The sequence below is a fragment of the Rhinatrema bivittatum genome, chromosome 10, assembly GCF_901001135.1.
Source record: "Rhinatrema bivittatum chromosome 10, aRhiBiv1.1, whole genome shotgun sequence".
Classification (NCBI taxonomy): Eukaryota; Metazoa; Chordata; class Amphibia; order Gymnophiona; family Rhinatrematidae; genus Rhinatrema; species Rhinatrema bivittatum.
Window position 1 is genome coordinate 1879952 of NC_042624.1, and position 14134 is coordinate 1894085.

Genomic DNA, 14134 nt, shown 5'->3' on the forward strand with positions numbered 1-14134 from the left:
GCGGGGCCGAATGACGCGGCGTTTTGGGGGCGGGATGCGGCGTTTTGGGGGTGGGACCGGGGGTGTGGTGCCGGCCCGGGGGCGTGGTCCAGGCCTCCGGACCAGCCCCAGCAGTCCGCTGGCGCGTGTAGATTTACGTCTGCTTCTAGCAGGCGTAAATCGAAGGACAAAGGTAAGGGGGGGCTTAGATAGGGCCGGGGGGGTGGGTTAGGTAGGGGAAGGGAGGGGAAGGTGAGGGGAGGGCGAAAGAAAGTTCCCTCCGAGGCCGCTCCGATTTCGGAGCGTCCTCGGAGGGAACGGAGGCAGACTGTGCGGCTCGGCGCGCGCAGGCTGCCCAAAATCGGCAGCCTTGCGCGCGCCGATCCAGGATTTTATAAGATACGCGTGGCTATGCGCGTATCTTATAAAATCCAGCATACTTTTGTTTGCGCCTGCTGCGCGAACAAAAGTACGCGATCGCGCTTTTTTTTTTAAATCTACCCCAAAGCGCGCAAGGATTCTTAAAGCTCAAAAGAAGACTACGCCTTAATCCACCACTTTCTTATACACATGGCATTGCTCATGCATGTGCATATACGCATGTACTTTGCAGCTTTCTAAATATGCATTGCTAGCACTCAGTCCAGATACGTGCATATGGGGGCATTTTTTGAGTGAGCAGCACTTTTAAAATCAACCTCTGAATGCTCATACTTTATAAAATACTTGCCTCCACGCCTAATTCTGGGTGTTTATTTGCACAGTATCATGGGTAGATAAAGTATACATTTTCTTGCATTGGAAATATTTGTGAGAAATGAAACATGCACATATATTCAGAGCAGAAAATTACAGTAATTTATAAACTGTACGGCTCTCATTTCAACATTTATAAAATTCTAACATTAATCTCCACGCATTTACTTATACGTGCAAATGCTTGACTATGGATTGGTTTGAAAGTTAGGCTCTGGGGACTGGAAAAGACCTGCAGTACCTGAATGTAATTTGCTTTGAAATGTCACGAAAGACTGAATATAAATTTAAAATAATATCACTATTTGCCACGAGCATCAGGTTCAGCCAAAGAAATATATCTACCTTTGGAAAGCTAGCAATCATTTTTAAAAAAAGCATTTGTTTTAAGAATTACCATATGAGAAATAGTGTTCTTGTAACTATCATTCCAAGGAATGGAAAGAAGAAAAAAGAAAGTTAAAATCTGCTATTCCAAGCAATATTTTTGCATGAATAACGTTTTGAAATGATTATTACTGGTGTTAATTAAATGGCTATGAATTGAAAATATTACTGACTGGATTCCTATGACATTGAGGCTTCAGTTTCAAAGATTTGCCAATAACAGTTGAATATGCATGAAAATATATCAAAGAATGTCTTTGCTACTAATGATTAGTTTGCTTAATGGGTTAAACTACTTGGATAAAACAGCAGAACGGTATTATTAGATTCTGAAAACATTTACATTTATTATCTCCACTGAAACTTTTTTTGTTTGATTTGTTTAATGTTTCTATAAATTAACTTTACCTTAACATTTACATCTCTCTTAAAGCATGGGATTATTTTAAAATATAGAATGCAATTACATTTATTAAATGTAATTAAAGAAGCTTTATGTAATAAGATTTAGAGAATACTTCCTATTATTAAGCTAACAAATTAGTGTATACTGAAAAATATAGAAAACATTTAATATAATATATTTTAAAATCCAGTCTATTGTGTATAAACAAATAAATTATGAATATGAATTTATAAGTGAAAGCAATCCACACATTGCATCATCCTGTGACACACTGGGGCCTATGCAATTAAATCCACGCAAAACCAATTTTAGCATGGGTTTACAGAAACTTTTACAGCTTCACTAAAAGTCCTCTTAATGAACAGGGCAAATGATTTTGCATGCTCACAATAAAAATTGTCATAAATAGTATAGTAACACCATTCTGATGCACAGAAATCCAAAATTGCATTGACTAAATGCTGTGAGTATGCTACTTATTGAGGGCACACTAAATACCATGATCACTCTAAACTGAGCATGCTCAGTTCTCTTTTCCTCTTAGTTCCTCTTGCTGACTTCCAAGGGGTACACAACTAAGACTAGTTAAAGGAAGTTGCTTCTCAGTAGAGAGAGAAGAAGTGAATGAACTAGTGGTCTATGGCTAACCAAGAATGTCAATGATTGCAAGGGCCTTTGTCCTCTGGCCACCTATTGCTTGGAAATACAGTTGCCTTGTGAAAAAAGAGATGATTTTTTTTTAAAGTTCATAAGTGAGTCTCCTCCATTATTTCTTGACAGAAATGCTAGTAGCTTAAGTTATCAGAGTTTCTGCTGGAGTAACATCGGCTGCATCCAGGAGTGAGGTAAAAATCTGTACTGCCTCCCTGCACATCCTTGGGGTTTTAGTGGTTTGGGAGCTTGGAAAATTTGGTGTCAGTTTGAAGGGAGAATAGGGTGTTGGGTAGAAGGGGACCTAATGCAGAATTTGATTTTTAATATCTTGGTGGGGTTGGGTATTGGACTGGCAAGACCCATAAAATGTTTTGGAGGGTAGAGATTGGGGTCATGTGCTAGACCTTTACATTTAGAAAATTATTTTAGGGTTGGAAGTGGATGGAAGATTGAAGGATGCTGGCCTCCAGAATATGATTTTTTAAAAATGTATATTACATAAGAACATACGTAGTGCCATGCTGGGTCAGACCAACGTCCATTCAGCCCAGCATTCTATTTCCAACAATGAGCAGTCTTTTTCTTGCATCTCACTTCCGGGGATAAACGCTGGCTTTCCAAAAGCTACCTTGCTAATAATGGTTTATGGACTTTCCTTCAGGAACTCCTGTCCTCTTTTGAGTTGTGCTGCATGCCCAGGATGGATGGATACCACCCGTAATTCGTGCAATATTCTAAAAGCCATAAGAAAGATTCTGGGGGGCTGACAGCTAGACTGGAAAAACAGGAGTGTTCATGTAGATTTTTCTGTGACAGTGGTGAAAATATAAGGACAGTGGCAGTAAGGGATGAACTGGGGCAAAGCCCAAAGACCATGGGATTACAATGAAAATAGAGGGTTATTTTCATTGTAACATGAAAGGAAGGCAGCTTCCTTATGAAAATGAGGAAGAATTTGCAATACCTCATAAATGGCACCTGGTGGAATTCAACCTATTTGATGCTGTAGAGGTTAGAGAAGCAGCAGACACTTCATCATGACCTGTCTCTGGAAAGTGAGATTTATATTTAAAATTTATATAAAACCCGTATACATCCAATAGTTCATAGCAGTTTACAACATACATTCATAGCTAAAATCAAAGACATCAACAACATAATAAACAGTAAGCAAATATATCTGTATTGATATATACTTCTGCAAAAAAAATAATAATAAATAAATAAATAAATATTAGCTTTCTTATTCATCCCCAAATGCTTGCCTAAATAAATGTGTTTTTAGAGCTTTTTTTGCAGCTTTTAGTGCAAAATATTTGATGTAATTGATTGGGTAAGGAATTCTATATTTCTGGAGCTGCCGCTGAGAATGTTCTTTCTCTAGTAATGCCTAGTCGTGCCACTTTGATGGATGGGTCTTCTAATAGGTTTTTATTGCCAGATCTTAATGCACACTTTGGCTTATAAATTCTTAAGATGGAGTTAAATCACAGAATCAAATCATTATGCATTAGTTTGTGAACAATTGTAAATAGTTTGTATTCTATTCTAGATTGTTTTGGAAGTCAATGAAGAGAGGACAGTAGATGTTGATGCATAGCTGTACCAGTCAATAAATGGGCTGCTGAGTTTTGAACAATCTGCATGACTCTTATTATGGATGCTGGTAGGCCAAGTAGTTACAATAATCCATTCCAGTCAGAATAAGCACTGTATGGAAATCTTGAGGTTCAACTATCTGTTTTAAATTTGTTTTAGCATATGCAGTTTGAAAAATGATTTTTTTACTATAGTAATATGAGGTTTCATGGATAACATCTGTTAGGGATGTGCATTCATTTTCAATGAATGTGCAATCCGGAACCAATAAGTCCCTATCGTTGTATTCATGGGTTTGCGAAACATATGGCGATCCCCTACGAATAAAACATATCATATTAGTTTCATTCTTTTGGCTGTAGAGGCAAAAACTCACAGTAAAAACTTTTTTAAATATATCCGAAGCAGAAAGCCTGTGAGGGAGTCAGTTGGACCGTTAGATGATCGAGGGGTTAAAGGGGCACTTAGAGAAGATAAGGCCATCGCGGAAAGATTAAATGATTTCTTTGCTTCGGTGTTTACTGAAGAGGATGTTGGGGAGGTACCCGTAATGGAGAAGGTTTTCATGGGTAATGATTCAGATGGACTGAATCAAATCACGGTGAACCTAGAAGATGTGGTAGGCCTGATTGACAAACTGAAGAGTAGTAAATCACCTGGACCGGATGGTATACACCCCAGAGTTCTGAAGGAACTAAAAAATTAAATTTCAGACCTATTAGTAAAAATTTGTAACTTATCATTAAATTGTGCAGAGTAGTTAAATCACAAGCAGATTGTGATAAATTGCAGGAAGACCTTGTGAGACTGGAAAATTGGGCATCCAAATGGCAGATGAAATTTAATGTGGATAAGTGCAAGGTGATGCATATAGGGAAAAATAACCCATGCTATAATTACACAATGTTGGGTTCCATATTAGGTGCTACAACCCAAGAAAGAGATCTAGGTGTCATAGTGGATAACACATTGAAATCGTCGGTTCAGTGTGCTGCGGCAGTCAAAAAAGCAAACAGAATGTTGGGAATTATTAGAAAAGGAATGATGAATAAAACGGAAAATGTCATAATGCCTCTGTATCGCTCCATGGTGAGACCGCACCTTGAATACTGTGTACAATTCTGGTCGCCGCATCTCAAAAAAGATATAATTGCGATGGAGAAGGTACAGAGAAGGGCTACCAAAATGATAAGGGGAATGGAACAACTCCCCTATGAGGAAAGACTAAAGAGGTTAGGACTTTTCAGCTTGGAGAAGAGACGACTGAGGGGGGATATGATAGAGGTGTTTAAAATCATGAGAGGTCTAGAACGGGTAGATGTGAATCGGTTATTTACTCTTTCGGATAGTAGAAGGACTAGGGGACACTCCATGAAGTTAGCATGGGGCACATTTAAAACTAATCGGAGAAAGTTCTTTTTTACTCAACGCACAATTAAACTCTGGAATTTGTTGCCAGAGAATGTGGTTCGTGCAGTTAGTATAGCTGTGTTTAAAAAAGGATTGGATAAGTTCTTGGAGGAGAAGTCCATTACCTGCTATTAAGTTCACTTAGAGAATAGCCACTGCCATTAGCAATGGTTACATGGAATAGACTTAGTTTTTGGGTACTTGCCAGGTTCTTATGGCCTGGATTGGCCACTGTTGGAAACAGGATGCTGGGCTTGATGGACCCTTGGTCTGACCCAGTATGGCATTTTCTTATGTTCTTATGTTCTTATGGTTCGCAGTGATTTCTTAGCGGTCGTTTGAAATAGGAGAAGGCCGTGTGGGAGTATCCATAGCAAAACCCAGCCCTTTCCTGTGAGTTATAAATGATCTCACAGCCCTGTCATAGAGTGGGTCAGACAGGTTGGCAAGGAGACGAGAATGCAACCTATCAGAGCTAAGCATTTTTCTAATGCAGCCAATCACTGCTCTCACTCAGTGCTCTGTGACGCTGTTCCTGATTCTGCTGCACTATTTATACCGTAAGCACATGGCATGCCACGCTCTTTCTTTGCGGGGGTGGTCCGGGGAGGTGGATTTACTCAGATCTAGTCTGAGTGTCTCAAATCTGTATTCAATTGCTAGCTACTTTGATAGAATTTTCCATTGAAAAAGATATTTGTTCATTTTTGTCACTGTGCTTTTTTTTAACCGCAGTTTTTTTTTTTTTTTTATTGAACTCAGACTGTCTCTCAGTGTTATTTTAAGCCAACAAGACACTGGGCGTCTGTGAGCAGATTTGCAGATTCACATATATTGGTACAGCAGTGCTCTTTTAAGCCAACAAGGCAGTGCACTGGGTGTCTGTGGGCAGTTTTCCAGACTTACATATATTGGAAGGACAGAGCTCTTTTAAGCCAACAAGGCAGTACACTGGGAGTCAGTGGGAAGTTTTCCAGACTCACATATATTGGTACAGCAGAGCTCTTTTAAGCCAACAAGGCAGTGCACTGGGCATCAGTGGGAAGTTTTCTAGACTCACATATATTGAGACAGCGGTGCTCCTTGAAGCCAAATCCCCAGTAGGCTTCTTTTCTAGTTACAAGTTTGGTGTGTGCACATACATCGGTCCCAGTTGTAGTGTACATCCAGGTACTGCATCATGGGCCTGCGGGCAGTTTTGCAGACTCAAGTATATTGGGACAGCAGTGCTCTTGAAAGCCAAATCCCCAGTAGGCCTCTTTTGGAAATAATTCTTTTAATTGAAACCCCTAGTAGGCAGTGACATTAAATCCATGAGGTCAGGGAAAGCTAGACATGGTCGAGTGATTGGGACTGGCAAAGGAGGCACTGGCAGAGGAGGCACTTCAAAAGGCAGTGCCAGTCCCCCATTAAAGTTAAAAAGGGACCTGTTCCAATCTAAAATCTCTGGAGGCGCAGGCAGTTCCATCCAGAAAAAAACTGAAATTTAAAGACGATGCATCGCCACCACCTGTTTCTGAACCTGTAGCTTTGGAGGTGGGGGAAGGGGAGGCTGAATCATGGAAAACAAAAGGGCGAGACCCAAAAGCAACAGTGTGACAGCAGACTCGACTTAGCACTGAAAAAAGTAGCGCAGGCACTGTTTGCTTCTGATTCCGATGAAGAATTATCTTATGTGGGATTCTCATCATCAGAAATGGTAGAAGTAATAGCTGAAGAAGGTTCAGGAGGATTAGTTAGTTCTGTCTTAGCCTCTACTTCAGTGCTGCAGGGGAGAGATGAAACTGATGATGAGGATGAGGAAGAGCAGTCAGCGCAGGCACAGAGTGTGACTGATGCCCCTGGCATTGCTTCTCAGGGTACACCCACTACTTCAGCTCCAGTGCCAACATCCACCCCGAAGGCTATAGAGAAGGGATCACAAAAGAAATATGTGATCTGTGCCAGGGCTATTAGCAGAAACAAGCAAATGGGACAACTAAATAATTTTCGCATGATGCATCGTATGCAGAAGCAACACCCAACAGTACTGCCATCTGGGGATGGTGGCATTACCAGTCAGGGGACCCCTTTTTCCAGGCATCGTAAAGTGGTTGAAAAGGAGCAGAGTCACCCCATGCCCTCAGCCCTTTCCACCAGTCAGGTCACAGGTCAGCAGACCCCTGCCATGTGTCAGAAGCGACAACCCACCATGGACAACCACCCACAATGGGGTGGTGTTCGGTAATGCTATCCCGAGGAAGGAGGCAGGCAGCCTAAAATGTTGTAACCAGGACATTGGGGAAATGATTGCACTTGATGACCAGCCCTTGCAGATAGTGGAGAATGTGGGTTTCAAGCATTTGCTGAAGGTCTTAGCTCCAAATTACAAACCCTCCAGAACCACATTTAGCAGAAAGGTCATCCCCAGCCTGTACAACCAGTGTCACAGTCACATCCAAGTGCTGCTAGCTAAGGCATAGGGGAGTGTGCATTTCACCTGTGATATCTGCACTAGAGATGAGCTTCATTTTTTACTATTGGGTTGTTTTTTGAGTCGGATGCTTCAGGGTAAAGTTCATTTTTCCTCGGTTAGTTTTTTGGAAAAACGAACAAAAAACTAAGTGGGAAAAACAAAACCGGCCCAAAAAACGACGCGGGAAAATGAAGCTCAAAAAAACCCACCCCAAGCATTGGTTGTCCTCCTTCCAACATGTCTCTGAGATGCTAATTAAGTCTATGTCATCATTCACTGCTATACATTCTAATTCTCCCATCTTACTTCTTAGACTTCTGGCATTAGCATACGAACATTTCAAAGTTCTGCTTTTTAATTGATAGGGATAAGTTAGAATTTTTTAGCTCAGGTGAGTTTTTAGTTACAGGCACTTGGACTACTTTCTTATTATTGGAACCTCACTGTCGGGATGCCCTAATTCTAATGCATCATTAGTATCCTTTGAAGATTTCTCTCTCCGAACCATGTGCTCCTGAGTGACTGTCTGCTTTCCCCTTTGTTCTAGTTTAAAAGCTGTTCTATCTCCTTTTTAAAGGTTAGTGCCAGTAGTCTGGTTCCACCCTGGTTAGGGTGGAGCCCATCCCTTTGGAAGAGACTCCCCATTCCCCAAAAGGTCCCCAATTCCCAAGAATACTGAATCCCTCTTCCTTGCACCATCGTCTCATCCATGCATTGAGACGCCGGAGCTCTGCCTGCCTCTGGTGACCTGTGCGTGGAAGAGGGAGCATTTCAGAGAATGCTACCCTGGAGGTTCTGGATTTAAGCTTTCTACCTAAGAGCCTAAATTTGGCTTCCAGAACCTCCCTCACACATTTTCCTATGTTGTTGGTGTCCACATGTACCATGACAGCCGGCTCCTCCCCAGCACTGTCTAAAATCCTATCTAGATGACGTGTGAGGTCCGCCACCTTCGCACCAGATAGGCATGTTACCAGGCGATCCTCATGCCCAACAGCCACCCAGCTGTCTACATTCCTATTAATCGAATCACCAACTATGATGGCCGATCTAACCCTTCCCTCCTTGGCAGTAGGCCTTGGGGAGATATCCTCAGTGCGAAAGAACAATACACTACCTGGAGAGCAGATCCTTCCTACAGGAGCCTTTCTTGCTGCACCAGGTTAATGCTCTCCAATCATGAGACCTTCTTCCTTAAAGGCAGCACCAGGGCTGCCAGTCTGAAGTTGGGACTTGGCTACTATGTCCCTGAAGGTCTCATATATATAACCCTCTGTCTGCCTCAGCTCCTCCAGAGATCGAACTCATTCGATCTCTGAAGGAGCTCTTTGCATCGCATGCACATGTAGAATTTCTCATCGGCGGGTAAAAAATCATACATGTGACACTCGATGCTAAAGACTGGGAAGCCCCCCTCTTGCTGCTAGACTGTTGCCTGCATCTCAAATTTGTTCAGTTCCTACTTAAGTTTTAGGTTGCTTTGGGAGTAAGATTGTGACTATTTAATGTCCTTTAAATGTATTAGTGAATTCACTATGGGGCAGATTTTCAAAGGGGAACACGCGTAAGATACGAGCGTACCCCCCAAAAACCTGCCCCAAGCTTCCCCTGTGCACGCCGAGCCTATGTTGAATAGGCTCAGTGGCACGCGCAAGCCCCGGGACGCGGATAAGTACTGAAGATTTCCTGGGGGGCCCGTCGGGGGCGTGTCAGGGCGTGTCGCGGCGGCGCGTTGTCCGATGGCGGGGCCACGGGCATGGTTCCAGCCCGGGGGCATTTCGGGGGCATGGCCGAGGCCTCTGAAACTGCTCCCGGGCCAGGGAATCATGTGCAGGCAGCCAGCCTGGCGCGCGCATGTTGCGCCTGCCTCAGGCAGGCGTAACTTTACCAACAAAGGTAGGGGGGGTAGATGGGGAAGGGAGAGGAAGGTGCGAGGGGGTGGAAGGAAAGTTCCCTTCGAGGCCGTTCCGATTTTGGAGTGACCTTGGAGGGAACGGAGGCAGGCTGCGCAGCTTGGCGTGCACAGGCTGCTGATTTTGCGCAACCTTGCGCGCGCTGACCCTGGATTTTAAAAGATACGTGCGACTACGCATGTATCTATTAAAATCCGGCATACTTTTGTTTGTGCCGGTCGCGCAAAAAAAAGTACGTGCGGGTGCAGTTTTTTAAAATTACCCCTATATGTCTAGTAGTGGCCTACAGGGGACTGATCAAACTCTCAATAAGGTTTTGGTTTTTTTTTGGTAAGTGGCACCTGCCTATAAATTAAAGGATGAACTAGGGATGGGGGGAGGGTTGAGAAATACAAACAGTCTAACTTCAGTTAGTCAGCCAGAGTGACTCACTGCTCTCTTGATTAACAAATGTTGGTACCTATTCAAACCAAGTCACACTACCTCAACACCTTTCCAAGGTGAGTAACTGAACTGAACTTTTCAACCTTTTTACTTAGGTATACACTGCTCCTAGCTTATTTCTAGCTTCTGGCTACTTTTTTTTTTGGTTTTTTTTTTAATATACAAACACTCAGTTCTGCTTACTAGCTGCCTTACAGACTTTTAAAAATAAACACATTAATTACTGATACTAGCTGCCTTACTGGCTGACTATTTAAAAACACAAACAGTCTAACTTGTTTATTCACTGCCTTTCTGACTATTAAAAGCACAAACACACTAAATAATATTCCCAAATAGTTAACTTTGCCCCAATACTTTTAAAAAAGTCAATGTCCCAAGCAAAAACTTACTGATTCCTTTCAGCCACCTGCAAGGTGATCCTCTCCTCTCAGTGCTCCCACTGGATAATAAGGAAGGTACATTTGATGGCAGGGGCTCTGGGGGCACAATTATTTTTTGTTTGTTTTAAATTTCTTGGCAAATAGCGCATACTATTCTGGCAGAATATACAACCCAAGTCCTTGGAGACTAGACCTCTTCATTCTTATTATGCCTCATTGGAGTTTTTATTACGGCAGTTAAAGCTCACAGCAGTTACAATTGCATTAGATAATGCTTTTCATTTGTCATTTAGGAGGGAATTTTCAAAGAGTCATGCAGCAGTTCTGTGCATAAAAATAGCATATATGTTTGTAAGTAGAGGTGGGCATTTGGGAGAAACAAAATAGGAAATGAGACATTTCCTACTTCATTTCAGGTTGTTTTCAAAATGGAACAAATTAAATTCAGAAGACATTTCTTCAGAATTTCATTTTGTTTTGAAAACTGATTAAAAAAAAAATAAAGAGTCACAGGTCAGGCCTAGACCTAAGCCCAAAGCCGGGACCTCACCTAAGGAATAGGCCAAAACCCAAAGCAGGAGCCCCAGCCTCTGCTCGAGCATGACTCTGGTGTCTCGGCCTAGAACTAGGCATAGGCCAAGGCTTATCGAAGGGGTTGTGGTCTATGGCAAGAGCAATGCCAGGGTCTTCTCCTAGACTCAGGCACGATGCCAGCACCCGAGCAAATATTTGAATTCCCCCGTCCCCCCCCACTTATCGAATCTGATGCTGAGACTTGGCCCTGCCTGGAGGACAGGTTCTGATGCCTGGGCCTCGGATATCACGTAGGCCCAATTCCAGGACCTGGCTCGGAGGCCAGGTCCCAACTCCTGGGCCTTGGCTAGGGCCTGCTCCAGAGACTAGGTTCTGATGCCTGAGCCTGAGCCCGGACCGGGCCCTGCCATGGGGGCCTGGCACAAGCCTTGGCCTAAGCCCAGGCCCAGGAATAGGGATCTGGTTTCTGGAGGGAGGGAGTAAGAGGGGAGTATTGTTTTTAGCTAAGCAAGGAAAGGAAGGACACTAAGCAGCAATACTTTTTAAAAAATATACTTGGAGGAGTTTAGGGTGTGGAGTGACTTGGCCAAGCCTTTCCCCCATAGAAAGAACCCACTCCTTGGAAATTGTTAAGATTGGGAAAGTGGCAAAAGGAGATAGCCCCCCCCCCCCCCCAAAAACATTTTTTGTTTGCCCTTGTGACTACCAAAAAATCCCAAAAAGGAGTACACATTTTTTGGGGTGAACAAACTGTTAGACACAAGTGTCAGAGTACAGATAAGAGTCAAAGCACCTCAAAAGATGAATCAGGATAGTGGAAACGGAGAAAATGAATGGCAGGAAAACGTGCCTGCTGTTCGAGGGTATACAACATGTGGAGCAAAAAGCGAAGGGGGTGGGGAGGATAGAATGGTCAGGGATCAAAGATCGTCAAAAATGATGAAAAAGATACAGAATCGCAACCCACTGCAATCCTGTGCATGGATTGTGCAAGCCTTTAAAGTCTTCACTGGCAAAAAAAAAAAAGTGCCAGACAGTTATTCTGTATGTATTTACTTTAGAGAAATCTGATAAATATCCATCTTGGTCTAATTTACACCTACCTATACCATCAAACAGCATCTTTGGATGGGGCAGACAGTCCCCCTCTTATTCTGGGCTGGTGAGAGCTGCTACCTTCCCTTGTCAGAAGAACGGAGGCAAGAGGCAGACGTGTTCTCCTTCACCCACGTCTGAGAGCATGGAAAACTGCTTTTGAAACCTTCTCTACTTTTTTAATCACAAACTCATCTCTAAGCAATGACATCCAAAGATCTGTTGCAGAACATGCGTAGCTGCTGCAGGTGAAATACTTCTTCTGCTATTATGTTGAAAACAAATTCTTTCCCTTAAGCCACAATTCAGATGGGAATATTTTACCAGAGAAGGCTATTTCCTTAGATTCCCATTCCATCCTCTTTAATTGACAACTCCTTATGAATGATGACATTTTAAACATATTTACTTTTACCTTTCGGTACAATTCTTCCTTAAAAAATATCATTTATCTTGCATAGCCTTCTCTAAATGAATATATTACCCGTATCATACAGACATGAGAGGGAAGACATTAAATTATTAAATTATAGTGAGGAACATTCTCTATAATAGAGGAAAACTCATCACAACCTGTACACATTGCCTTCTTTTCTGGAGGAGCTATGCACACATTTGTGTAAAATTCTTAGAGGATTAGATAATCTGATGCATGTTTGTTCCTTCTGGTTTAATTTATAATGGGAGATTTTCATTTTAGTGCTTTTGGAATTACCCACTCAGGCTGCATTAGTGTTAGCGAGAATAGCTATGATCATTCATCACTGCGGGCATGTTGGACATTTGGTTCACAGTGAACGCAGCGGTTTGACATTGCCAAGGTGCGCCTCCAGTCATGTACAACTATACAAGTGTGTGAACGAGCCAGAGAAGGCAATGAAGTAATCTGTGAAAATATCATTTGTTTGATTCACTGCTAACAGTCACTTTGAAAAAAATGAGATGCTTGGCTTTCAGGTCTGCCCATCTCTGCCAATCATAAGTCCAGACCTTTTGTACAGAATTTTTTACTCTCTTTAGTTGTACAATTAAACAAGATTGTTCCTCTCAATGCTTTCTTTCTTTCTCATTATCATGGCTTGCCAGTCCTAGGCAGGTATCTTATAGCTTCTTAGCCTAGGGCATTACCTGGGGAAGTTTTCTTCTATCTGGTACTATCTGTACTAGCTGTCATTCATAAAACACACCATGTCTCCTTGGAATTTGAGTGCTTCTCTGCCAGACTATGTCTGTTCCCCTGAATGGACTTCAAATCTTTAAACTCATCTTAGTCCTGACTTTATGTTTTTTTATTTCTGGGCTCAAACATCTGTTTCTTCAGATGTCCTGTTGGTAATCTTGGCCTCAATCACAACCTAAAACTCATGGTGTTGTGAGCACTGACCATGAAGTTAGTAAGTAGCACATTAAGAACAAATCAGAGAAAATTCTTTTTTACTCAACACACAAATAATTTGTGGAATTTATTGCAGTAGGATATGGTCAAGGCAGTTAGCATAGCTAGGTTTAAAGAAAGTTTGGACAAGTTCCTGGGGGAGAAGTACTGAAACAGTTATTAACCAAGAAGAGATAAACCACTACTTATCACTACATGATAGCCTGGGATCTATTTACTGTTTGGGATCTGGATTGGCCACTGTTGGAAACAGGATCCTGGGCTTAATGGACCCTTGGTCTGACCCAGTATGGCATTTTCTTATGTTCTTATTGAGATGAGGCAAACCCCCTCTCCACAGTCTGGCAAACAATTGCAGCAGAAAAAGCAGTAGGATCTGCTTAGATAATTAGAACTCTACAAAAAACGTATTTATGTAAAGCCTGTTGCTGTTATTTGTTTACTTCCTGTAAAGCCTGTTGTATGTAAAGTCTGTTGCTAATTTATTGTTTACTGTAAACCGAGGTGATGTATATGTATATAAAAAGCACTAAATAAATAAATAAAATTAAAAAAAACTGCTAGAGCCAAGTATGCTCGGGAGAGGAATACATTTCCCAGTTAATCTAGGACGAGGCTAGGACCGATATGACTTGGAGTTTAGAGCCCTTGAGAGGGGCTGGCTGGCTCCCAAGTCACTGTATGAACTCCCACAGATTAACACAGGATGTTGAGGGGACTACA